Source organism: Amborella trichopoda, chromosome 7, assembly GCF_054954075.1.
Source record: "Amborella trichopoda isolate Santa Cruz 75 chromosome 7, AtrichopodaSantaCruz75HAP2 v2.0, whole genome shotgun sequence".
In the NCBI taxonomy this organism is placed as follows: domain Eukaryota; kingdom Viridiplantae; phylum Streptophyta; class Magnoliopsida; order Amborellales; family Amborellaceae; genus Amborella; species Amborella trichopoda.
Window position 1 is genome coordinate 27,217,050 of NC_142342.1, and position 12,991 is coordinate 27,230,040.

Here is a 12,991-nt window from a genome sequence, read left to right on the forward strand (position 1 = left end):
TTTTCTCTTTTCAGAAATGACTTATCATCTACCCTAAGACATCTAGTCTTGGTAAATCATAGAACTTATTTTTTATTTTGAACTAGGCTAGAGACCTTCACCAATATAGTCCTAATTTTTCATTTTTCTTCCTATGATTTTTTCTTTTGTTTCAGACCTATATGGTTGGGACCTCGTGTCACCTTTATACCATCAGGAGATAAGCTGAGCTTTTGTCTCCAATCCAGGTTCAAGTCCTAGCCAGGATATGTTTATGGAAGACTTATTGAATCAGGTCATTTATGATTGACCATTATTTATTAACCAAGTTTTGTCTTCGATAGAGATCAGAGACAAACTCTATTCTTCTCTCGACTGGGGAGATGGTTCCCACCATAGAGGACTTGATGAGGATCTTGGTAGTAAGAAGCGATGGAGAGGCCTTTCTGAGTATTCCTTCAGTAGAGGGAGTCAGTCACCACGAAGCCATTAGAGACCTCTTAGGAGTTATGCCCCCTATTGAGAATACATTGAAAAGGAGGGATAAGCTTCATCTTAGCTGGCTTGAGGATGTTTTCATGGGAGGTGCAGCAATAAGAGCAGAGTCTCTTAGAGAGAGCCAAGTAGGTAGACCACAGAGGCTACCGCCTTCCCGTATTGGGTGATGATGATGACGAAGAGGAGAATGAGGATGAGGAGGCTCGAGCTGCAAGGGCTAGGAGACAGGTCGCTATTTGGACTAGGAGACAGCATGAGCATGAACTTTTGGTAGTTGAGCCTGCTCTTTCCACTACCCTAGTAGATATGGAGGTGGTGCATAGTCTCATCTCTGTTGGTAAGAGCTGGGGGCTGAGAACCTTCTTGATGTTCTTATTTGGTGACTTTCTCTTCGCTAACAGGACAAGAAATGCACCAAATATAACATCGCCTGACCTATGAGGGACTTGGAGTATTTGGAGAGAGACACATGGGCTCCTCTCCTCTTGTATGTCTCTTCAGGTTTATATGCAAGATTTATGTGGAGGAGATTACTTACGTAGGACGATGCTCGATCGTTATTCAGGTACGTGAAAGCTCTATTTCTATTCAGTTCCTTCCTTAGCATTTTCCTTTAATCTTTTTAGATTGGGGTTCTCATCTTTCTTTATTTCTTATTTGGAATTAGATTTAGGCTTGGAAGCATGTCGTTGTCCCTCGCCTTATTCTGGTGAGTTCATCGAGTGGTTCCCCCACATTCACAGGAGGTCTTTGGATCTATGGGAGACCAATTCTAACCACCCCCACCCTTTCTTCTCCCTATTATTTGACACGCTATCTGAGCGGAGGTTAGTCAAATTCCTTTTGATTTTCTTTCCTTCTTCCTCGTTTGAGAATTTTTGGATCACTTTGACTATGGGTTTCTATTCTTTTTTTATTACCTAGATTGTTCCTATAGAGGATAGTGCTATATCTATGAGGAGTCATCACCTATTTTCCTCACACGCTCGCACTTGATTTGCATGGATGTGGTAAAGGCTTACCACCCCAAGCATGTATGGTGGCAGTTTGGACCTCTTATTGGTCCCTATTTTTATACTCCCATATGGGTGCCTCATGTGGTCAGCATAGGCTTCGAGGAGGTGTATTTGTAAGATATAGTTTCTTGGACAGCAAAGTGGGGGCAGAGGGATGTCCCCAGCTATGACCTGAGTGGAGGATGTTATGATGCCCCTGGCGATGTATGGTGAGAGATATCAAGCTTCTACAAGGGAGATCATGTTTATTTCTACCCATGCTCTGGAGATCATGGAGAGGCTATGTCACAACCCCGCCCCTTACCTCCTACCGCACATGCCGAAGGGTGATAGGGTGAGGGTCCGTGACCACGTACAGCGAATACCACTCAGACGGGAGTGCGCTCAACGCTTTGAAAAGATGGAAATCAAATCCAACCATGAAATAAAAACCAAACTAACAAGCACACAACCCAAAAAATACTAGACAATCCAAGTCCCAAAATTTCCATAAGATATATCCAAAATATTAAAAGAGATTCCAAGGCACCAAAGGCCCAGCAACAATTACATAGCTTTAATATCAAAAACAACTATATGGCCCAACTGCCATCTAAAACATACAATCAAAACGAAGCTTCCTCAAGAAGTACGGTGCTCCAATTGCTAGTCGTGATCATCAAATCGCCTGTCCTCAACCCACGAGCTATCACTCTACACATGAAATTTAAAGGGGTGAGTGGTAAAGCTTAGTAGGTAGATCACGGTGTCATGCTTTCTTGCCTATAAATATCATCTCACAACAATGCTCAAGGTGCTATGTCATTCTTATAAAACATGAGTCGTATGTCATAATCATATCTATCCTTATGTCGTGCATGATTCATCGTGAAGCAATAACAATTCAGATCAATCATATATGATATGAAGCAGAGGTCAATCAAATCATTTAACCATACAAATCTTAGCAAATCAACATATGAAGGTAAGCATCAACAATTACCAACTGACTCACTTCTTAATTCACCTACTCCCGAAGTAGAAGCCTTATCCATCAGGCCAAGCAAATCCCATTGCTTAGAACTTCTACCATCACTTAGAAGGGAAGACAATGATAATGGGTGACTCATTCAGTAATTCCTTCACACGCACACACACAGTCCCCAACGCACTTTGGGGCTTTTGATGGGCAATGGTCTTACAAGACAGTACCCCTTACGCCACCTTGGCTATGAGTGTTACACCTTCTGGGTGTCAATCTCTATGAATGGGGGAGCGACTACCCAAACATCTACATCTTAACTCCCTTCCTATCATGGGAGTTAGGGAAAGATTGCAGCTACCGGTACCATCATTCACACAGTCGGTGCCATGCCCATACAGGCAACTGTATACAACACTAAATTCATTCATATGTTCTCTTCTAGTGGATTCGCTTTCAACATTTCTTGCAACTTTACACAATATGCATACAGTTAGAATTATAAAATGGTAGAAATTAATAGAAATAAAGTCCAATTAATGTCTCTTCTAGCCATTATACATCAGTTTACTCACCCTAGTCCTCACTCTTAGTATCAACTTCATCTTTACTAAACGCATGCACCTTAGGCTTAATGTTCAACCATTTTTTCATGACAATGGATGGCCATAAAGGCTTCTAAGTACAAGAAGACAATAACTTTTAGTTCCTTAATTATATCTATAATGAAGACATACCATCTCAAAACACTAACATATGTTGATTGTACCTCAAAACTCTTTCCTCTCCTTGCTCTCATGGTATTGATCAAGATGAAGATCAAGCACATAGAGTCCAGAGCCACATGAAAACAAACAAAGATGTTTGTTGAACCTTTGGAAAGGAATAACAGGCTTCCCAAACAAGATTTACAATTCTTCTAAGGAATCATTCGGGTAGCTTAAAATCTCATAGTATATTCATTTTTCATTTCAGTTGGAGAGAGAGAGAGAGTTGACAAAGGAGCATCAAAATAAACTTTTCATTAAAATATTTTTATGATCCAAAAAATACAAATAGATGTCTTCTTCAACAAAACACACTATATGGTTCGCAAAACATGCCCTCATGGGATACAACTACAAAGACAAATGGCCCCTCTAAAAGATACCACATAAGTCATAGTTGAAGATCCAACATGGTAAAAGAGCGTTTCAAGATTTCCTTCTTTTTTTTTCTTTTCTGTAATTTTTTTGGCTACTTGGATGTTTTCTAAATGAACCTTCTTTTCCAACCTCAAGTTTTCTCAAAGGACAATTTCAAAAATCATGACCACTTTGACCACATGAGGATGCTTTACACTACCTAGGCTTCTTAGTGTTTTCATTTGCAGAGTTGAACCTCTTTACTCTAGGTCGTCCTTTTGTAACCGAAGATATAGGATTCTTTACACCCATGGTTTGAGAACTAGGATCGGAGCTATATTCCTCACTTGTAAATAACGAATTATGTGTTTCACCCGGACTGGTCATTTAAAGCTCAACCTCGTTAATATGAGACCAGTGGTTTAAAAAACGGATCGGTGCCCCAGATCGGGCACCCAAAAAATTGGGATCGAGAATCGACCGAAGCAGTAGGATTAAACCTTAAAAAAAATCCAAAAAATTTATTAAAATTCAGTATAAATGTTGTTTTTTAGAAATCCAATAAGAAATGGGGGTACTACATTATTAACTTTCATTTTTTTCATCAATTTACGAATATTGAGATGTTCTTTTCCTATATGAACTTGTGTTAACTATTAAATTTACATCACAAAAAAGAAAAATTATATATATGTTCTTTTCCTATATGAACTTATGTTAACCATTAAATTTACATCACACAAAAGAAAAATCGTATAATTATCATCGATAAAGTATATAATCATACACGGACTACAATAAAGAATGAATTAAATTCATGAAAAAATGGCCACTAAAGTCTCGAATTGGCGGAAACCCTAATCCACTAAAAAAAAACCCAAAATCTTACAACTTAACTAACTATAATCCAAAATTATTACAATCTAACTAACTGTAATATTATATACTGAAATTGAAATTGTTGGTTTACATTTTATAATTATTTTAATATACAAATAGTAACAAATTCAAAATATCTTATAATATCATCTAATTTAAAATGTATTATTAACAACTTTAAGAAAAATAGTATATTACATGATTTATAATGCAAATAAATTAATAAATAAAATGAAAATTTTGGTTATCAATGTAGAAATTATTAGAATGAGTACCAATTTTCGAAATAATACTTTAATTTTTCAAAAATTTTAATTTTTAGGTTTTTTAGAATAAATTTACTAAAAGAAATTGTTAGCAGAGAGAGAGAGATTTCAAATGGCCTCATTGTATGAACCCTATCTTTAAATTATTTTTCTTAAATTTATATTAAAGATCACCATGTTATAAAAATTAAAAATATAATTAGACCATTTATTTCTAGGTTATATTAATAAATACTTGTTGTAGTAAGAAATACCTTCTGTTTTTTTTTATAAGAAATAATTGTTATATGACTTTTTATTTTTTTGACAAGAAAAATAAAATACTTGTAGTACCTTTTATTTTTTTTTACAAGAAAAATAAGAGGATGTTGTATTTATATATATATATATATATATATATATATATATATATATATATATATATATATATATATATATATATATATATATATATATATATATATATATATATATATATATATATTGCTTGTTGTATTACCTTTTTTTTTTTTTTTTTGGCAAGAAAAATAAGAAAATGATGCTACCAAGGTACCTTTTAGTTTTTTATACCTTTTATTTTATTATTTGGACAAAAAATACTTGTTATATTACCTTTTTTTTTTTTGTTATAAGAAATGCTTGTTGTATTACTTTTTATTTTTTTGTTATTTTGTTTTTATTTTTTTGATAATATTATTTTCTTCTTTTTATTTTTTTTGAAAACAAAGTATTACCTTTCAATTTTTATGTTTTTCCTTCTATTTTTTTTGACAACATTATTTTCTTCTTTTTATCTGTTTTTCTTCTTTTTATGTTTTTTTGAAAACAAAAATAAGCGCCCAGGTTCAAACTTGGGACATCCAAGACGAAATCGTAAGTGATAACCAATTGCCACCACGCCACCGAGTGTCTTGCTTTCCATAATAATGGTATATATTGAATAACCGTCTCAATGTTTTATTACCGTGTTCGAATCCCACATCAAAAAAGTAGAAGAAGTTTGGGGGGAATAAATAACTCACTCATTAGCATGTTTAGAAAAGTGGGCAACGCGAAGTAACAGAAGTTTGAGGGGAATAAATATCTCCTCAATACGTCACTCGTTAGCGTGTTTAGAAAAGTGGACAGCGCGATGTAGTATGTGGTACACGTGGCTTTCGTCGATTTATAGTCGACTAGTGATGTCATACTCCAATACGTGATGTCATTCGAACGATGGACTATTCAAAGCCAGTGATTATCCTCTAGAACCAGCCGAGTCTACTCTTTTCTTTTTAGAGAAATCGACACGGGATGACCGATTCCCATATCAAACCGGGCAAGTCCGTTTTTACTTGCCCCCATATCGAACGGGGCAAGTCCGTTTTTACTCGCCCCCCATATCGAACCGGACGAGTCTCACTGCATGAGACATTAACTTAGAAAAATTATCATAAACAAAATTGTAGCATTCATTGATTCTTGCACAATTTGATGAAATTATTGAAGCCATCCATTGCAATGTCTGAACCCATTCAGAGCGATGCACAATTTAAATTATTGAAGCCATCGATTGCAATGTCTGAACCCATTCAAGATACCCTCTTGAAGTGCTCGAAGCAACACTTCGAACCACTGATATGATACGCCTCCAACGTATTGGCAAGTATTGCTCTGGAAGTTGGAAAACGTTACACACTTTATGGAGAACTCGAATGGCATGTTTGCAGATAATACCTGTAAACTCGAATTTTTGGCAGCTGCAAAAAAATCATATCCTCGGGCATTAAAGTAACCTTATGCCCATGTTACTTCTTTGAATAGTGAGTAACCTCATAAGTTGCTTCATCGATCTGATTTATTGCATATTGGGATGATGCCACAAGTCCCTGTTGCAGCAATGAAAAGGGATAAGGAGTCAGAAAACGAGATTTATGTTCTTCAACTGCTGTATTAGTTAGCAGAGTGATGTTGTGATACTTTTGATTCATTGTATGCCAAAAAATTACTTGATCTCTGGTGTTTACAACATCTTTAATCTACAAAAATCAAGAAAGCAAATAAGTACAAAATAATATATAATTATAGATAATCACAATGCTATCACAAAAATTTAAGTATTCACATACTTGATGTGTGACTTCCTTGAGTGGGGTTTGTGGCTTTAGGTCACTTCTTGTGGTTGCAATAAGTCGTGATTGTGTTCATTCACAATTGTCGCCATGCTCCAATATGAGAAAGTTGAAACAATTACTTTCCTAATTGTCATGCGGGCGCCATAACCACATCTCGTTAGCTTGAAATTCCTTACTCCTTTCTTTTCACTTGGTCCCTTATGTGTCATGTAGCCAGCACGATGTCATGCATAAAACCTTCTAACAATATCGCCTTTTTTTCTAATTGATTGCTGTCTTCGAATGGAAAAACCCAGATTTTTTGCAAATTTTTTATAAAATTCATATGCCTCAATCAGTTGTAAAAATTTGCCCAGTGAATGGTATTAGATCATTGCTAATTTCTAACATCTCTGCTTGGGGTAATGAAGAAAGTGTGGCTTCCTGTAAAGAATCTTCCATTCTTTTTTATCCATGACATATAATCCAAGAAAAAGCATTTAAAGTTGAACATGTGCTTTGCAATAGTAACAACAAAAATATTTATCATACATATGGATAATGGACCAAAATTTATTATACATGGATAATTCAACACAAAATATATCATACACATGGATAATCCATAGGGGCTACAATGCCCACGCCATAGTAAGTTGTATCAAGACAGAAATATTTGGTGTTTTACTCTCTACAATGTTAGCAAGTGCCCTTTGCGTATGGGGATACACAAGAAAAACCTAATTTTTACAACTCACTTGTATCACAGTTTAGTGTTTTATAGCTCTAAAACAAAAGATACATATTTTATTTTCTTCCAAAAGAAACAACCACATTTAAACCGTTCTTTCTAAAGATAAACCCAAATCGTTCTTTTTCACATACTTGAATTTAAGTTTTTTCTTTTATTTACTGATTTAATTCTCATCTGTTAATGAGTACATAAAAATTAGAAATTGTGGACTCCAAAAACTAATTTTGAAAATAGATTTAACATAAGAAAGAAACCTAATAGGGCATACCTGCATAAGAAGAATATTTTATAAATCTAGGACATGTTAAAAAGCACTTACAAAAGCTCAGAGTCATTGGATGCCCTGCATTTTGCAATAGGCTATAAACCCAAACGAAGAGAGTGTTCAAGAGCCAAAAAAACCCAAATATTCTTATTCAAAGAAAATAAACAAAGTATAGAGAAAACAAAAATCTAAATTCATACCCCAGTTCTTTTGGTGGTTGAAGTTATAAACTCAAAAGAAGAGAATGTTCAAGAGCCAAAAAAACCCAAATATTCTTATTCAAAGAAAATAAACAAAGTACAGAGAAAACGAAAATCTAAATTCATACCAAAATTCTTTTGATGGTTGGAGTTATTTTGCCATGAGATAGGGAGTGCAGCAAATCTAGAGGGAGAGCATGGAGAGAGAATGGTAATAGCAAAGCAAATCTGGAGGGAGAGTTGCGGAAGGGAGAGAGGTGATAGAAATTTAGAGAGAGAGAGAGAGAGAGAGGAAGATACAAAATAGAGAGATGCGAGAGACGCGTACCTGAGCTTGGGCTTCAAAGGTGCGAAGGCAGAGCTGAGGATTTGCGGGAAATTGAGTTTTTGTGGGGTTAAAATCAAGTTGATCTATAAACGTACGAAAATCTTGAAAATAGACGGTCTAGATAATGTGTTTCAAGATGCACTATTTTAAGAACTCAAAATCTTTTTTTTTTCATAATCATCCATCTCGATGTCAAGATGATCAATTAGAGGGTTTTTCAATATTGAAACAACATTCTCCTATGGATTTTTTAGACGCATTTGTAATTCTACATTTTAATGTTGCAACTTTATATAAACTTTTCCATATATATATATATATATATATATATTCAATTTAGACCGTTGGGCTCATTTTTTCTTGTAAGTTCATTGGCGCCAAGATCTACAGTAAAATCTTATGTATTTGTTTAAAATAATATAGTCTGATCTTTTTTATCGATTTGCATAATATTAGGACAGAGAGTATTCATTACTTTGTAATAAATTCTGTATACTATTGCTAAATTCTGAGAACCATGCATCATATTGAATCCATGAGTTTTTAAATTGATAGACAATATATCTAATATGTTTGGATCTATTAAAGAAACAGAAAAATTTGGAAAGCAATTAAAGTATATTGGTCCACTACATAGGCTGGATTCGACCATACCTAGGAGTGAATCTGCAAAGTTATTGTGTCTTGTATCTCTTAAGCATACAAGCACAGAAGTGTTTAACCCTAGGCGGGTTAAAGGTTTCATGGCTATTTGTATTAACCCAATGTGTAAATATTTATAATTATTTTCTTTATGTTTTTCAATAATTTTTCTTGAGAGTAGTTGAAAGTCTTCTTGATTCTGAGTTACAGATAAACTTTCTTCTACTGTTTTTATAGCATAACCTAATTTGAATTTAAATGATCCTTTTTGATAAATATCTTTTATTGGTACCTTAGGAATATTCCAATTCTGAAGATGATCTTCAATATCATTTATAATAATATGTTCCTTATTTTTAACTCTTAATGTCTGAGGTTGAGTTGCAATATTACCTTTAAGATTCCTAATTAAATTTGCCATCTGTAAGTTGCGGATAATGACAATCTGGACGATCAAGGGTCCAGCGTGTTCCCCTAAGCGGCTCTTCCTGGCCTTGGCTGGTACTTTGCATAGACTTATCCTTTCGTCTCTTGCCTTAACTCTCGGACCAACTTTCTTAGATGTAAATTTAAGTAGGTTTCTACAGTAATATTGTAACTTTTTACTCTTAACAGTTTCCTATTTTACTGTTTGGCTCTTATACCAAAACGCGCCAAGATCTACAGTAAAATCTTATGTATTTGTTTAGAGTAAATATGTGAATATTAAACTGTTATATTTGACTATTTCTTATAAAATTTTGTAAAAATTTAAACAGAATAAAATTATGCAGATAAAGGGTAGAATTGATATATCAATGACTAACCACTGTGTGTGATTGAAATCTCCTATTTTAAAACTAAATAATATTTTAAATTGCATGATAGCAATATTTCATTCTTATGGAAATTGTATAAGCAACAAACTATATTCAGATTGAAACAAACTATTATAAACTGTATTCAATCTGTATTCATTCAAACTGTATTCAAACTATTACAAGATGATTACAAATGGAACTAAATAACACACTTACTGTTTACATATGCAATAACTGGAAAATAGTTTCTAATGTTGCGGGCAATAGGAAGGAAGAGAATGCAGATTGCAATCACACATACTGTTATAAAAATAAGGAGGAGAGATAGAACCTGGTAGGTAAAATGAGTTATGAAGCTATGAGGTCAAGATAGCTTGATGAAGTATCTTCGAGAGAGAGAAGAAAAGGAAATCAGAGAAGAAAAGAGAGAAGAGGGAGAGTAGTTGAGCGGAGCAGAGCTAAGAGGGAAAGCTCGGAGAGGCTTGCGGCCTGCAGAATGACTTACGACCTTCCAACTGGTTTGCGACCTGAGGGAGGAATGAGAGGGAGCCCCCTCTTATATAGAAGAGTTTGCTTCGTGATGAAGCAAAGGAGTGAGAGGATGTGATGAGACCGAAAGGAGGAAGAGGACATAAAGTAGAAGCGGAGAAGACATAAAGTAAAAGCAAAAGAGGAAAAAGACAAAAAAGATAAAAGATGATGCGTAAAAAAGCATCATGTACAGTGACTTTTTTGTTTCTTATGACAGTGGCCACAGTAAAAGGCATCTGTGAACAGTGGCTTTTTGTCATCTTCTGATGGTGGTGATGGTGAAAAGGCATCTTTGGACAGTATGTCGGTGGCTTCTGCCGGTGGCTTTTGTCTTATATGTCGGTGGCATAGTAAAAGTATTTTGGTATAATCTGTGTATGTCAGTGAGGTACTATGGAGCATCTTTTAGGGTCTTTGGCTGAACTCATCTGGGTCTTCTTCTTCTGGGTCTGTTTCTTCTTCTGGATCGGCTTCGTCGAGTTGCAAATATTGATTGGTGTGTAATGGTGAGGATTGTACGGTTTCGTCTGATTAAACCGGTTTTCGTCCTGCTTCTGCGAAAATTTCCTTCATTTGTTGTTCTAACATTTCTTTGGAAGCATTTGGGTTGGATTGAAGCATATTTCGTAGGTATGTGGGAAAATCAAATGAAGCATTGGCAATATTATGGTTCTTTGACTTGGGTGATATATAGGTTTTTGTGGAGGTATTCTTTTGGGGACTATGGTCGTGGGATCCATATTAAAAATATCCCACCACTTGACTGAGATGGTTTTGCCCAGTCTGGGAATGTAGGTATGGTCGGCTGTATTATTAACAGAGATAGTATATTCCCATTTCATAATCCATGGGAGTTGATATAAGGCCACAAAGTAAAGGTGATTGTCTATATCATTATTGCTATTATTGAATTGTGCAAATTGTTCCTGCACTTTTTGGAAAGCAGGAGGTAAAATTGAAGTGGTTGATCCCCAAACTAAAAACCAATTTTTAAACCAGTTGGGGAATCGTTCAAAAACAGGTAATCGAAACTGGATATACCAGCTATGAGTATTGTTTGGATTTTGGTAATAAAATATTTTATGCCAAGCATCTATGTATTCGGCATATTTGTAATATTTGTATGAAAAATCGAGGTTGTGTAATTTCTTTCCTTGAGCAGGATTACATCCCCACTCATCATAAGAGAGTAGTTTCTTAATTTGGACTTTGGAGTAAGCAATGACTCGAGTATTCTGTTGGTAATAATGGACAACAGAGATAGATCATGTTTCCATGAGAATTGCTTCATAATATTCTCTGGTTTTGACTCCATTGGTTGGATTTAAATGATTTATCAAATATAATGGAGCAAGCTTGATGGGGTCTGTATTTATGTGATGGTCATCAATGGTGATGTCCATAAGGTAAGCTCGTTCAATGTATAAAGACCTAGGCAAATTAGGCCTTTGAGTGGATTTGGATTGTGCTTGCGAATAAGAAGGAGTAGAAGTATTAGCATCAGGGTAAGTAATTTGGTGAATAGGAGAATTAGAAGGTGAAAGAGTTGCCAAAGGCGAGAATTCAACTTCGAAGGGTATTATATTCAGTGGGCGTTTGTCGTTGCGAGAATTGCTACGAGAACCCATGGATTTAGGTGAAGATGATAGAGTAGTATTATTTCTATTAGCTTCAAAGAGCTGTAGTGCAGTGAAAGTGGTGATTCTTTGTCATTGGCGTCAGTGTTGCCCCCCTGCAAAAATTCACGGGTAAGAAAATCAGGAAGAGAATTGGAAGACCCGGGAAGGTGTTCAATAGTAAAATCAAAGGCGGACAGGATGGCCTACCAGCGAGCAAATATTTGTTTAGAAACAAGATTTTGAACATCTTTTTGCATAATATCTTTGGCGGCTTTGCAATCAGTTCGTCTGAGAAATTGTTGATATAGAATATCACTTTGAAATTTTGTAACACAATGAACAATGGCTAATAATTCCTTTTTGACAATGGAATAGTTTTGCTGAGTTGGGTTCCAGGCTTTCGATGTATACCTGAGTAGTTGTTCCTGATTATCAATGCGTTCCTTGAGAATACTACCCAAGCCTATTTCTGAGGCATCACACTCTATTATTTTGAAAGCAGTAGGATGAGGAAGAGAAAGGCAAACAAGTGTTTTGACCTTTTGCTTAATTAGTTGAACTGCTTTAGTATGAATATTTATCAAAGGTAAAGGATGTTTTTTCAATCTATCATGTAAAGGTTTAGCATCTATGGCAAGATGAAGATAAAAATTACTTACATAATTTAAACATCCTAAGAACCTTTGAAGTTCTTTCTTGTCTAGTATCTGATCAGGGAATCTATCAGCAAATTGGATAGATCTATCTATGGGAATAATTGTACCATGATGAATCATATGTCCTAAGAACCTAATATTGGTTTTAAACAAAGTTATCTTTTTTGTCGATACAACTAATCCAGCATTCTGGACTGCATGTATAAAAGTATTAATATGTTTAATATGTTAGTCTATAGATTCAGAAAAGATTAGGACATCATCAATATAAACTATCATGAATTGGTAGTAAGCATTAAAGACATCATTCATTATTTTCTGAAATTCTGATGGAGCATTTTTTAAACCAAAGGGCATTACATTCCATTCATATTGTCCAA

At 34.9% G+C, this 12,991-nt stretch overlaps 1 long non-coding RNA gene across 3 annotated transcripts; it reads right to left on the reverse strand.

Annotated features, from left to right (window-relative positions):
• Positions 1–1,967: 1,967 nt before the first annotated feature.
• On the reverse strand, positions 1,968–8,419 carry LOC110007132 (uncharacterized). 3 transcript variants are annotated; one of them, XR_002280684.2, is made up of 4 exons: positions 6,832–6,961; positions 6,683–6,741; positions 6,440–6,591; positions 1,968–2,186 (listed from the first exon to the last, which is right to left on the reverse strand). It is a non-coding gene; the product is annotated as an uncharacterized LOC110007132 (long non-coding RNA). The 3 variants fall into 3 exon arrangements; XR_016059739.1 differs by lacking the exon at positions 1,968–2,186 and adding an exon at positions 5,639–6,124 and having other exon boundaries at positions 6,832–6,963; XR_002280682.2 differs by lacking the exon at positions 1,968–2,186 and adding an exon at positions 8,364–8,419 and having other exon boundaries at positions 6,130–6,591; positions 6,832–7,034.
• Positions 8,420–12,991: the final 4,572 nt, after the last annotated feature.